This window comes from Trachemys scripta, chromosome 1, assembly GCF_013100865.1.
Source record: "Trachemys scripta elegans isolate TJP31775 chromosome 1, CAS_Tse_1.0, whole genome shotgun sequence".
Classification (NCBI taxonomy): domain Eukaryota; kingdom Metazoa; phylum Chordata; order Testudines; family Emydidae; genus Trachemys; species Trachemys scripta.
The window spans coordinates 59,057,013-59,070,169 of NC_048298.1; the positions used below are offsets into that span (position 1 = coordinate 59,057,013).

General features: G+C 46.2%; 1 protein-coding gene across 5 annotated transcripts in view; it reads left to right on the top strand.

Moving 5' to 3' along the window:
* Positions 1-13,157, top strand: part of MON2 (MON2 homolog, regulator of endosome-to-Golgi trafficking) — a 190,954-nt gene that overhangs the window by 35,270 nt on the left and 142,527 nt on the right. The gene's annotated exons all lie outside the window — the stretch shown is intronic.

Sequence of the window (13,157 nt, forward strand, 5' to 3'; positions counted from 1 at the left end):
ATCTGTTGCATATTTTAAATATTCTTATTTTATAATATGTAGGATATCAAGTAACAAGTATTTTTTAATATTTTAAAAGAAAAATATTTAAAAAAAAATAATATTGGGAGAAATGTGACTTGCCTTAATCTAGTAAGCATGGTCCACTATCAGTTATTCTTCTTTGGTAGTTGTAACATCAGTGGCAAAGTTCAGAAGAATAGAAGCTAGCAGAATTTTGATAGTTGGGCAGGAGTGTACACATGCTTGAAATAAGGAAATCCAAAATAAATGCTAAGAGAACAGGTAGGTGAGGTAATATCTTTTATTGGACCAGTTTCTGTTGGAGAGAGAGAAGCTTTTGAACTTGCACAGAGCTGCTCTTTAGGTCTGGGAGAGGTACTCTCACTGTCACAGTTAAATAGAAGGGTAGAACAGATGAGGTGTAAACACATGTTGCAAGAGAGACCATTCATGGTGAAGCGGACAGTTAGCACCTGTACCAAGGACCAAGAAAGGTTAGTGGGTTACACATTGTTATGAGACAAAGACACTGGATTTATATTAAGTCCATGATTTTTTAGTATCTAACTAAGTTATGAATTTAAGCTCCTAGACTCATATTTTGAAGTTGGTGTTCTACTTTCCTTTGAGGATGAGGACTGAGAGGTCAAATATGGAGTGGTTGCTTTGTGAAAATGTTCGCCCAGGGTGATATGGCATTTGTCTTTTATCATTTTTCTGTGAGAGTTCATTTGACAGCATTTCAAAGTGCTTGTCTCATTTCACCCACATAGTTGTTACTGGGGCATGGATGAGGTACACCACATGTGATAGGCATATGTAGGACCCATGCATTTTGAAAGGTGTGTTGTGGGTAGTATTGATCATCAATACTATGGGGGGTATAAAGAGGAAAAACTAGAAATACTAGTGAATAAACACAGCTGTTATATAGTTGGTATCATAGAGACTAGGTGGGATAATGGTGACTGGAATATTGGTATAGAAGGGTACAGCTTGCTCAGCTAACTGGTGATCCACTGGATCATGGCGTACGTGTAAAAGGTCTAGTCAGGTGCCTGATGAATCTGCTTATGGTTGACATGCCCAATTTCAAAGCAACATAGCGTGTTACAAGTTTCACAGATCCATGTGTTGTCTGAGTTGGAGTCCAAAATTACAGCATGCTGCTTTCTTCTTTCTCACTTTGCTTCCATCCTCTGGATCAAAGCCACTTCATGTTGACCTGAACCCAGAGCCAGATGTTCCCTCCAGATTGAACGGAATACTGCATGCTCCTCCTTGTTGTCTACTTTAATGTTGAATGATTTCATATAATTTTTGCACACATTGTGGTACAGTCATAAAGGGCAACTCTGCTTTCTAGAGCTGTCTTGAATCTTGCTGTACAAAATATTCTTGAGGATATAGTCACCTCCCATTCTCCTGACGTGACTGAGCCATTGCCAACCTCTTCTTCTCGATAGTAGTTTCTAAGTGTATCAATCCTGCATGCTTCAGCACCTCTGTGTTTGGTATTTTGTCTTCCCACTTTATTTCCAGAATATTACACGGGCATCTCATGTGGAAGTTGTTCAGTCTCCTGATGTGTTTAGTATATGTTGTCCATGTTTCTGAAACATAGAGCAGGAATGACAGCACTCAAGTCTCATAGATCCGCATCTTCACCTTAATTAAAATTTGCTGTTATTCCATACACGGTTCTGTAATAGCCTGAAATTCTTAGCTGTTTTTCCAGCTCTGTTAGTTCAATCAGAGGGTCAAGATTCCTGCTGATCATAGAACCCAAGTAGCAAAAGCTGTCAACGATGCAGAGATTTATGCTTCGGAGTAATGTCGGACACTGGTTCTTCCATCCCTTGGTATATGATCACAGTTTTCTTGAAACTGATTGTCAACCCAAAGCTCTTGCATGGTGCAGAAAATCTGCTCAAGAGATTTTGCAGAGAAGAAAGTCAGGAAGGACAGTCGGGGGAAAAAAGGGAAGGATCAAAGATAAATACACTTGCACTGAGGTTCAGATGGAAATAGGAGACAGACTTGTTGAAAATCTTTGGGTAAGGATAAAAGGGGTAAAAGACAAGGGTGATGTCATGGTTGGGGTCTACTGTAGACCATATAACCAGGAAGAAGAGGTAGATAAGGCTTTTTTTAAACAACTAAGAAAATCATCCAAAGCACAGGACTTGGGGGTGATAGGGGACTTCAACTACCCAGACATCCTTTGGGAAAATAATACAGCAGGGCACAGAAAGCCAGTAGGGGAGAGGCTGTTCTAGATTTGATTTGGACAAATAGGGAGGAACTGGTTGAGCATTTGAAACTGGAAGGCAGCTTAGATGAAAATGACCATGAAATGGTAGTTCATGATTCTAAGGAATGGTAGGAGGGAAAACAGCAGAATAAAATGGATGGAAAATAATGGATTTCAGGAAGGCAGTCTTTAGTAAACTCAGGGAGTTGGTAGGTAAGATCCCATGGGAAGCAAGTCTAAGGGGAAAAAAATAGTTTGGCAGTTTTTCAGAGAGACATTATTAAGAGCAAAATATCTTACTCTGTAGGAAAGATGGGAAATATGGCAAGAGACCAATCTGGCTTAACCAGGAGGTCTTCAGTGATCTGAAACTCAAAAAAGAGGCCTACAAAAAGTGGAAACTAGGTCAAATTAGGAAGGCTGAATATTTAAAAAAGCACAAGCTTGTAGGGACAAAATCAGAAAGGCCAATGCACAAAATAAGATTAAACTAGCTAGAGCGGGGTGGGCAAACTTCAGCCCGCGGTCAGATCTGGCCTGCCAGCCGTTTGAATCCATCTATCGAGCTCCCATTTGGGAGCGGGGTCTGGGGCTTGCCCCGCTCCAGCCTCGGAGAAGGGTCGGGGGCTGCTCTGTGTGGTTCCCGGAAGCAGCATTGTGTCTCCCTTCCTGCTCCTACGTGTAGGGGCAGCCAGGGGGCTCTGCTCTCCACGCTGCCCCCGCCCCAAGTGCCGCCCCTGCAGCTCCCATTGGTCGGGAACCATGGCCAATGGGAGCTGCAAGGGCAGCGCCTGCGGATGGGGCAGCACGCAGCAGAGCCACCTGGCCGTGCCTCCACGTAGGAGCTGGAGGGGAGACAAACCGCTGCTTTCGGGAGTCGCTTGAGGTAAGTGCCACCTGGAGCCTGCACCCTTGAGCCATCACCCCCCGCCTCCCCCATGCCCCAACCCTGATCCACCTCCCGCCCTCCGAACCCTTTGGTCTCAACCTGGAGCACCCTTCTACACCCCAAACCCCTCATCCCCAGCACCACTCCAGAGCCTGTACTCCCGCCCGGAGCCCCCTCCTGCACCCTGAACTCATCATTTCTGGCTCTACTCCGGAGCCCTCACCTCATCCTGCACTCCAACCCCAATTGCGTGAGCATTCATGGCCCGCCATACAATTTCTATACTCAGATGTTGCCCTTGGGCCAAAAAGTTTGCCCATTTCTGAGCTAGAGATATGAAGGGTAACAAGAACACATTCTACAAATACATTAGAAGCAAGCGGAAGACCCAAGGACAGGGTAGGCTGTTAGTGAGCGGGGGAAAGACAATAACAGAAAATGTGGAAATGACAGAAGTGCTAAATGACTTTTTTGTTTAGTTTTCACCAAAAAGGTTAGTAGAGATAGCACATCTAAGAGAGTGAACACCTGTGAAAATGAGGTAGTATCTAAGGCTAAAATAGTGAAAGATCAAGTTAAAAATTACTTCAAGTTGGCATGGCTTGATGAAATATGTAGAACACTCAGGAAGCTGACTGAGGAGATATATGAACCATTAGCGATTATCTTTGAAAACTCATAGCAGACAGGAGAGATTCCAGAGGACTGGAAGAGGGCAAATATAATGTCAATCTATAAAAAGGGAAATAAGGACAACGTGGGGAACTACAGATCACTTCATCTTAACTCATCTTACTCATCTCAAGTAACCGGAGAGATAATGGAACAAATAAGCAAGCAATCCTTTTGCAAACACCTAGGAGATAATAAGATAAGTAATAGTCAACATGGATTTGTCCAGAACATCGTGTCAGACCAACAGGGTAACAAGCCTTGTGAGTATGGGGGAAGTGGTATATGTGGTATATCTTGACTTTAGTAAGGGTTTTGATACTGTCTCAAACTAGGGAAATATAGCCTAGATGGAGCTACTGTAAGGTGGGTGCACAACTAGCTGGAAACCCACTCCCAGAAAGTAGTTATCAATGGTTCACAGTCAAGCTGGAAGGACATATTGAGTGGGGTCTCTCAGGGATCAGTCCTGGGTATGGTTTTGTTCAATATCTTCATAAATGATTTAGATAATGGCATAGAGAGTACACTTATAAAGTTTGTGGATGATACCAAGCTAAGGGAAGTTGCAAGTGCTCTGGAGGATAGGATTCAAATACAAAATGATCTGGACAAACTGGAGAAATGGTCTGACGTAAATAGGATGAAATTCAGTAAAGACAAATGCAAAGTATTCCACGTAGGAAGGAACAATCAGTTGCACACATACAAAATGGGAAATGACTTCCTAGGAAGGAATACTGCAGAAAGGGATCATAGTGCATCACAAGCAGGGATGTAAGAGTTTAACAAGTTAACTGATAAGCTTGATGCTTATTGGTTTCTGTTAACGATTACACTCTGCCCAGGGTTCCAGCTGCCGATCCTGGGGTCCTAAGTTCCCTCTAAGCTGTGAGGCTGCGCAGCAGCCTATTAAGCGCCACGCAGGCACTCAGGGCTGCAGCGGAGAGAGCTGCCTCTCCCCCGGCCTGGACCTGCTGCTGCCGGGGAAGAGGAGCCCCAACCCAGGCTCTCTCTGGGCTGCCGGCTCCACAACCGGGCTCCATCGTGCCTGCCAGCCCTGCGCCCAGGGTCCCAGCTGCTGCCCAGGGTCCCTCCAGGTGGGCGGGCGGCCCTGTGGCCGAGGTCCCTCCGGGCGTGCAGGTGGCCCTGCGGCAGGGGTCTGTTGCGGTAGCTGCACTGCTGCTGCTCAGCATCCCGGTGCGGCCTGGATCTGTTGCAGCGCCTGGGGTCTGCCACAGTGCCCACCCTGCTGCTGGCCCCACGGACGGGGTCCCTTTGAGCTGCCGGCCCCGGGGCCGGCAGCCAGGACTCTGGGCGCGCCGGGATGCTGGCGTGGGGGCAACAACGGGGATCCACGCATCCCTAGTTCCCCTGGTAAACGTTTAACCCTGTAAGCAATAGAATTTTAATCAGTTACATGGTTACTGTTTTTACACGTTATTTACATCCCTAATCACAAGCTAAATATGAGACAACAGTGTAACACTGTTGCAAAAAAAGCGAACATCATTCTTGGGTGTATTAGCAGGTGTGTTGTAAGAAAGACACGAGAAGTAATTCTTCCACTCTACTCCTCACTGATAAGGCCTCAGTGTTAGTATTGTGTCCAGTTCTAGGTGCCACATTTCAGGAAAGATGTGGGGAAATTAGGGAAAGCCCAGAGGAGAACAACAGAAATGATTGAATTTTAGAAAATATTACCTATAAGAGAAGATTGGGAAAAAAATGGATGTGTTTAGTCTAGAGAAGAAAAGACTGAGGGGGGGGGACAAAACAGTTTTCAAATACATAAAAGGTTGTTACAAGCAGGAGGGTGAAAAATTCTTCTCCTTCTGAGGATAGGACAAGAAGCAATGGTCTTAAATTGCAGCAAGGGTGATTTAGGTTGGATATTAGGAAAAACTTCTTTATTGTCAGGATAGTTAAGCACTGGAACAAATTGCCTAGGGAGGTTGTGGAATCTCCCTCATTGTAGATTAATTAAGAACAGATTAGATGAACACCTGTCAGGAATGGTTCAGTTATTACTGAATCCTGCCTTGGGTGCTAGGGACTGGACTAGATGACCTATTGAGGAGCCTTCCAATCCTGCACTTCTATGATCATAGAGGTTGAGATATGTCTGCACATTTTGCATCTGTTGGTCTGACAGAGTCTGGTACCACTTTGAGTTGGCGGATCCTGGTCATTGGAGATCTGGCTTCCGATGAGGACCTTGGCAACAAGGTTGGGCGGGGGGTTGCTTCAAGACCAGAAGAGAGGGTTCTTCTTCGAGTGCTTGCTCATATCCATTCCATTAGGTGTGTGCGCGCCGCGTGCACGATCGTCGGAAGATTTTCTACCCTAGCAACACCGGCGGGTCGGCTGTGGAGCCCCCTAGAGTGGCGCCTTCATGGCGCTGAATATATACCCCAGCCGACCCGGCGCCCCCTCAGTTCCTTCTTACCGCCCCTGACGGTCGTTGGAACTGTGGAGAGTGGCATAGCTGTTCTCCACTCTCCCTAGCTTCGTTCGTTAGCAGTTATAGTTACAGTTCTAGTGTTAAATAGTTAAATAGTTAAAATAGTTTGTAAAAGTTGTTTAGTTGTTATACTAGTTCAGGGGATTAAGGGGGTCGTCTCCCCCTTTCTCCCCCGGCCGCGGGTCCGGGCTCATGCCCAAAGCTCCCGGCTTCAAGCAGTGCGCCTCCTGCGCTAAACATATGCCCACGAGCGACCCGCACGACTCCTGTCTGAAGTGCCTGGGAGAGTCCCATCAAACAGATAAGTGCAAGATCTGTAAGGCCTTCAGACCAAGGACCAAGAAGGAGCGGGACTTTCGGCTCCGGCAACTTCTGATGGAGGCGGCACTTAGTCCTGACGCTCCATCTACAAGTCAGGCCCCGGCACCTAGCGCCTCGGTGCGCAGTGCCCCGGCGGCACCGGCCACGACGACCACGCGAGTGGCGTCGGACAAGCCTCCCCGGCACCGGACCTTGTCGGCACCGCAAGCACAGCAAGTGCCTAGGCGCCGTTCATTATCCCCAGGGCATAAAAAAGCCCATAAGACGGGGGCCTCCGTGCCAAAGACGCCGGCTCCCCCAGTGCCGGGGGTAGAGCCGCGTCCGCCGGTGGAGCACCGGAAACAGGTGCCTCCAGCACCGTCGACTCCGGCGCCGAAGCCGTTGAGTCCGGTGCAGATAGCGTCTCCACCGAGACCGGCGGTTATACAGTGCCTCCCGTCGACTCCAGAGACCTTCGAGGCGGCAAGAGACTTAATAGCTCTCACAGAGCCGGCACCGCCCCAACCACCGGCACCGAAGGCACCGTTGACTCGCCCGGTACAGTCGAGGGGGAAACCTGCCTTGATGCGCCCTCCATCGCAAGGGCTGGAACCTCGGCACCGATCCAGGTCCCGAAGCAGGTCCCCACGCCGCTCGCAGTCCCGGCACCGAATATCGCCTCGGCACCGGTCGTACTCGCGGCCAAGATCTTCTTCGCGGCACCGCTCTACGTCTCGACACCGCTATGATCGTCGGCACCGATCAACGTCGAGACGTAGTTCTCGGCACCGCTACGGTCGACGCTCGACGTCGAGAGGCCGCTCCCGGCACCGGGCATACTCCAGGTCCTCGTCGAGGTCCAGATCTGACTCCCGGCACCGACGAGGTCACGGTCCCGGCACCGATCGCCGGCACCGCGTAGAGATAGATCATCTCCGGACCGGCACCGTGCGGCACCGCAGCCCACGGGAATCGTCTCGACGCTCTCGGCACCGCCGTGGCCATCGAGATCGGTGTCCCACTCCTCGGAGGACCTCTCGAGATCGGCATATCCCCCTCAAGGGCAAGCCGAGGAACAGGACTTGGGCCATTGGCAGGAGATGACAGAGGACCATTCTCATGGCCCATCTCACTGGTCGTTCTGGACCCCGTGGGCGTACCATCAGGAGCAAGGGGCTCCAATACCCTCGACCTCTCGCTCGAGTCACTCTGTCAGAAGGGCCCCGGAGTCCACCATCTCTCGGCCTCCACCAGGGGACATGGAGGCTTCCGTGTCCGCACCGCCTGACGCCCTGGACCCAGGCGCAGGTGATGCTCCGGCCCAGGAACAGGGAGACCAGGACCAGCCCTTGGATCCTGTTCCACCGGAGGCATCTTCCTCTTCTTCGCCGGACGAGGCAGTGGCGGGCACATCGTGCACGGGCCCACCTCCAATAGATCTCCCTAAGGTGGTTTCTACATTTCATATCAACCAGGACATATTTCTCCCGGTCTTTTATCCCAAACCACATGCCACTCGCCAGGATCAACGTTTGCATTCCCTGGACGTACGAAGGGCCCTGGCCTTCTATGTTGACCGCACAAAGCACTTTAGAAAGACGACGCAACTCTTCGTTGCAGTGGCTGACCGAATGAAAGGCTCACCGGTCTCCTCGCAACGCTTATCCTCCTGGATTACGTCTTGCATCCGGACTTGCTATGACCTGGCAGGTGTCTCAGCACCGCACCTCACCGCCCACTCCACGAGGGCCCAAGCCTCCTCGACTGCTTTCCTGGCGCAAGTTCCGATCCAGGACATTTGTAGAGCGGCAGTTTGGTCATCAGTCCACACGTTTACAGCCCACTATGCACTAGTGCAACAGTCCAGGGACGATGCTGCTTTCGGATCAGCGGTTTTGCACACAGCAATGTCTCACTCCGACCCCACCACCTAAGTTGGGCTTGGGAGTCACCTAATGGAATGGATATGAGCAAGCACTCGAAGAAGAAAAGACGGTTACTCACCGTTGTAACTGTTGTTCTTCGAGATGTGTTGCTCATATCCATTCCAAACCCGCCCCCCGTCCCCACTGTCGGAGTAGCCGGCAAGAAGGAACTGAGGGGGCGCCGGGTCGGCTGGGGTATATATTCAGCGCCATGAAGGCGCCACTCTAGGGGGCTCCACAGCCGACCCGCCGGTGTTGCTAGGGTAGAAAATCTTCCGACGATCGTGCACGCGGCGCGCACACACCTAATGGAATGGATATGAGCAACACATCTCGAAGAACAACAGTTACAACGGTGAGTAACCGTCTTTTCAGGAAAGATTTCTTTCAGGATGTAGTCGCAATTGTTTAATGTTAACCCGTATGGGTTCTGGTGGGGTAGGAGACAGCTAGGTGTGTGTGGATGGAGGGTTTTTTCCCACATTGAAAAAGGTTCTCTTGGGTTATTTGAGTGACTTGTTCCATGATATGATCTACTTCTCTGGTGGAGTGTCCTTGTTTAGTGAAGTTTGTTTTAAGAGCTCTTCCTCATCTCTCTGGCTTGAAAGCTTCTCCAAGCAACAGAAGTTGATCTAGTAAAAGATATTTCCTCACCCATCTTGTTTCTCCATTACTCTAGTCATTTGAACAATTTAATGCAGATCCTAAAAGCTGTAACTCTCTAAACATATTTTCAGATCACCTATAAATATGTGAAGTAATATGTATTGCTAATTAATACTGTGCATACTAAAACATGACCTAGTACAGCAAAGCAGCAAGATTCCATGGCTTAATTTGAGAGATTTTAGTCGATTGTATATGCTGACAGTGCAAGGCCACGGATATTGAATACAAATATATAAGTGAAATATGTATCAACTAAATATTTAAAATGAAATGATTGTAGTTTCCTATTTTTTATTTAAAATGTTTGAACAATTTTGCCAGTTCACTTTTAGTGACTTTCAGACAGTTGAGAGAACCTAATTCCTGGTGTCACAGAAAAATACTTTTAAATCCATGGCACATCCACACTTTAGATAGCTACATGCAAAGCCCCAAAGCAGTGGGAACAAGCTGGTGACTGCAAGAGCCAGGAATTGCCACTTTAGTGTGAATATGTTTTGCATGTTGGGTCTGGATGTCAACTCCAGCAACAAAAAGTTAGTATGTGAGAGTGAAATTCCTTTTGGCATTATTATTTCATTGGTTTACAGCCTTTTAGTAAGGGCTAACCTTGCAGTGACAAATATCTGTAAGACAGCAAAGGTAGCTTATGTAGCAATCACTGGAAAGGCTTAAGTCTCCTCCTGCAAAACTAATTTATACAAAGCTAGTATTGACAAATATTGTTGATGCCGAAGGCAATGGTTACTTTTTAAATACCACTCTAGACTTGGAGGAAAGGTAGGCTATGTAAAATTACTAGCAGATCAAATTCTGGCTTCTTGCCACATGTGCAAGCACACACAAAAAAACATTTTTTTAAATATTGGTATTTAGAATAAGAATTTTGTTTCTTAGAGTCTAAGTTCTACTATTAGAATATTTTTTCCTAACAAAATGCTGTTTAGCACATTTATCATGACAGGTGACTTCATCCAGAAATGTTTACCTACAAAATGAAAGGGTATGGTGTTTTTTTGTTTGCCAATCAGTACAATGCAATGGATGGAAGGGAAACAAAAAATCTCGGTTCTGCTGTTTTAGTCTTTCCATCTTCCTCTGGACTTTAATAACTGGTTTTATTTTAGCTTCAACCCTTTTTCATCTGTTTTTACTGTTCCTCCATAATAAGAAATTCCTCTCTATAAGATTACAGAAGTGATTTTTTTTTTAAAAGGACTATTCCGTTGAGTAATAACCTAGTGCTTTAAATCCATTAATCTTGTGCACGTGTGCATGTTTTATGGCAAAGAAATCTGGACCCCACAACACCTTGAGCTCTGAAATCCTAGCCAATACGCCGAGGGTTTATTCCGACTAGTATTTTAAAGGAGGCGTCCCCCCAAAAACCTATTTCCTAAATAGCCCTTGTGTTGGTGGCACACTTTTGAGTTAGAACTGAAATAACATTACAATATAATTTAAAGATGCATTGTGTTGATGCCACCTTTCAACTGAGACATAAAAACGAGGGTCTTGATCCACTTTTATCTTAATTACATGGTACTTTTTTCAAGAATAGGTCTGTTGACCCATGTCTTGGCAAAATTTGGTTGAGGAATTCTGTGTACCAAAATTCCCCTTACAGGGTAATTTTTTTTGGGAGGTTCTTTCTTTTCCCTTAGTGTTTGTTTTATGTTTGGATGATTACAGTCCAAATGTACACAGGAGGGAACAAATAAGTGTTATCAGGGGCTTCTAGTGACCGCAGCAGCTGTGGCAGGGTAGCCCATTAAGGCAACTGGAAATTGGATAAATGGTATAAAGAACAGAGCAGAGAGTAATTCAGCATCTGGGGGGCTAGGTAGTAGGTACTTTCTTGGACTTGGCTATTCAAATTGTTAACGTTAACAACAAACCCTGGGATGTAATTTTAGGATGTGTTGGTTTGATATTCTGGCCCCCCTCCTTTTCCCCCTTCCCCCTCCCCACAAGCCGGGGAAGGGCAAAATCACTAAAGAAACTGCCATCTTTACCTGGCTGCCTAGATGGCCAGTCTTAGGAGCAGTTTCAATATTGACATGGTGACTTGGGAAAATGTAAGATTTGAAGCTACTTTCAATTTATTTTAATAAAATTTGAAGTAGTGTTTTCTGTTTTAAGTCTATGCTATTATTGATTTTTTTGACAATCCCTTGTTTAAGATTTTCCTTATAAGCAATTCAAAAGGTGATATATCTCAATCAGTGCTTTTTAACTTTAGAGTTAATATATTTAACCTTCTTTCTAGTTAGTAATTGTTAGTAATATGAAAATCTATAGCAACGTAGTCTTTCCATCTTGTAAAAGATTAAACAATTCATATAAGAATTTTATATTGGAACAATTGGTTTCCTGTGGGAAAAGGTGTGTAAACTCCAAGATATTGATATCAGACGGCTCACAAATTGTAGCTTGAAAATATAGTAGAAACTATACTCTGGCTGCCTCTAGCAAGTTAATTTCCTAGATGATTATTTAAAGGCTTCCAAATACTTACATGCAGAAAGGTTTAGTTAGCCTGTCCCAGATAACATAGATCATCAAGTGTTTGGTCAGTTTTAGGAGGTTATTAAAATATAAAACTCTCTCATGCTTTCATTTCTGCAATCCAAGTGACAGATATTGGCACAGAGCAAGGCTGATCAAGGTCATTCAAATAGTTTATAAATATTTTTTATATATAGAGAAAATGAAATATATTATTTTCCGTTCTTTAGGTAATAACTTCACCAAAGTTACTCCAAAGACCTCTTCAGCACTCTTTCACAATTTCATTTTTTCCAGACATACATTTAAAAAAATGATAATCTATGTTGAGAGGTAAAGAAGCCATTGTTGAAAGTGACAATAGAGTTATTTGAACAGAAACCTTTCAGGTAGAGTTTTATTCTTGGTACTTCACACCCTAATCTGTATCCTAAAGAACAGCAAATCTGGTTGGCTTTAAGCAAATTCTGGAGTTTCACAAATAATCTCTACTTTAAATAGATGGACCTCTTGCTTTTTTTTTTTATTTTTATTAACACTACAAAATGTCATGTTTTCAGCAAGAACAATGGAAATCTGGCACGAATCCATATTCCCCTAAAACAGTCACATACAGTGTAGTTCAGAAGCAGTCGTACTACGAGAGAGTCACTACTGTTGGAGCTAAACTGTGCTCTTAGCATCTTCACTAAATATATGGATGTTATTTTTTTGGTTGACATTGAATGCAACAGCATAGTAATCCCTGCACGAATACTTTATATTGAATCATTCTCCTAGTCTGAGCCAGCCTTTGGGGGGAATTTACTAATAACTCTTTGTGGAGCATGTCACTCTTGCCTCACTTAACATCAGTATGTCTAATGTTACTTAGTTATTCCTTTCTCTGCTATTGCGTTTGTAGTTTTTTCATTCTCTGTTGAAGAAGTAAGAGAGACAAAAGATACCAGGTCTTAGGAGTTCCTTTTCTGATTTCTAACTCTCGCATCCTTGTCTTTCCTTGTGGAAGCTAAGATTCAATCTCCGAAGTTCTCCTGTTTTTACAAAATGGGCTTTATCCTATATTAGGGTTACCATATTAGAGCCCCTGAAAAAGAGGACTCTCCAAGGGGCCCAGGCCCTGCCCCAACTCCGCCCCTTCCCCAGAGTCCCTACCCCCTCCCCTGAATGCTCCGCCTCCTGCTCCTCCCCCTCCCCTGCTGCCCGCGAATCAAATGTTTGTGGGAAGCCTGAAACAGGCAGGCAGCAGGTAAGCTGGGGCTAGGGCTGGGGCGGGGCACGAGGAGAAGAGGCCCAGTCCGGCCCCCCCGGCCGAGCGGCTCCCTCCAGCGGCCGGTCAAGAGGCTCTGGCCCCGGCGGCTCCGGCCCGGCTTGGGCCCTGGGGCGCTAGCCGAGCACCTTCAGCCCCAGTCGCTCCAGCTTGGCTTGGGCCCCGGTTCCAGCTGCTGTCCAGCAGCCAAGCGGCGCCAGCCG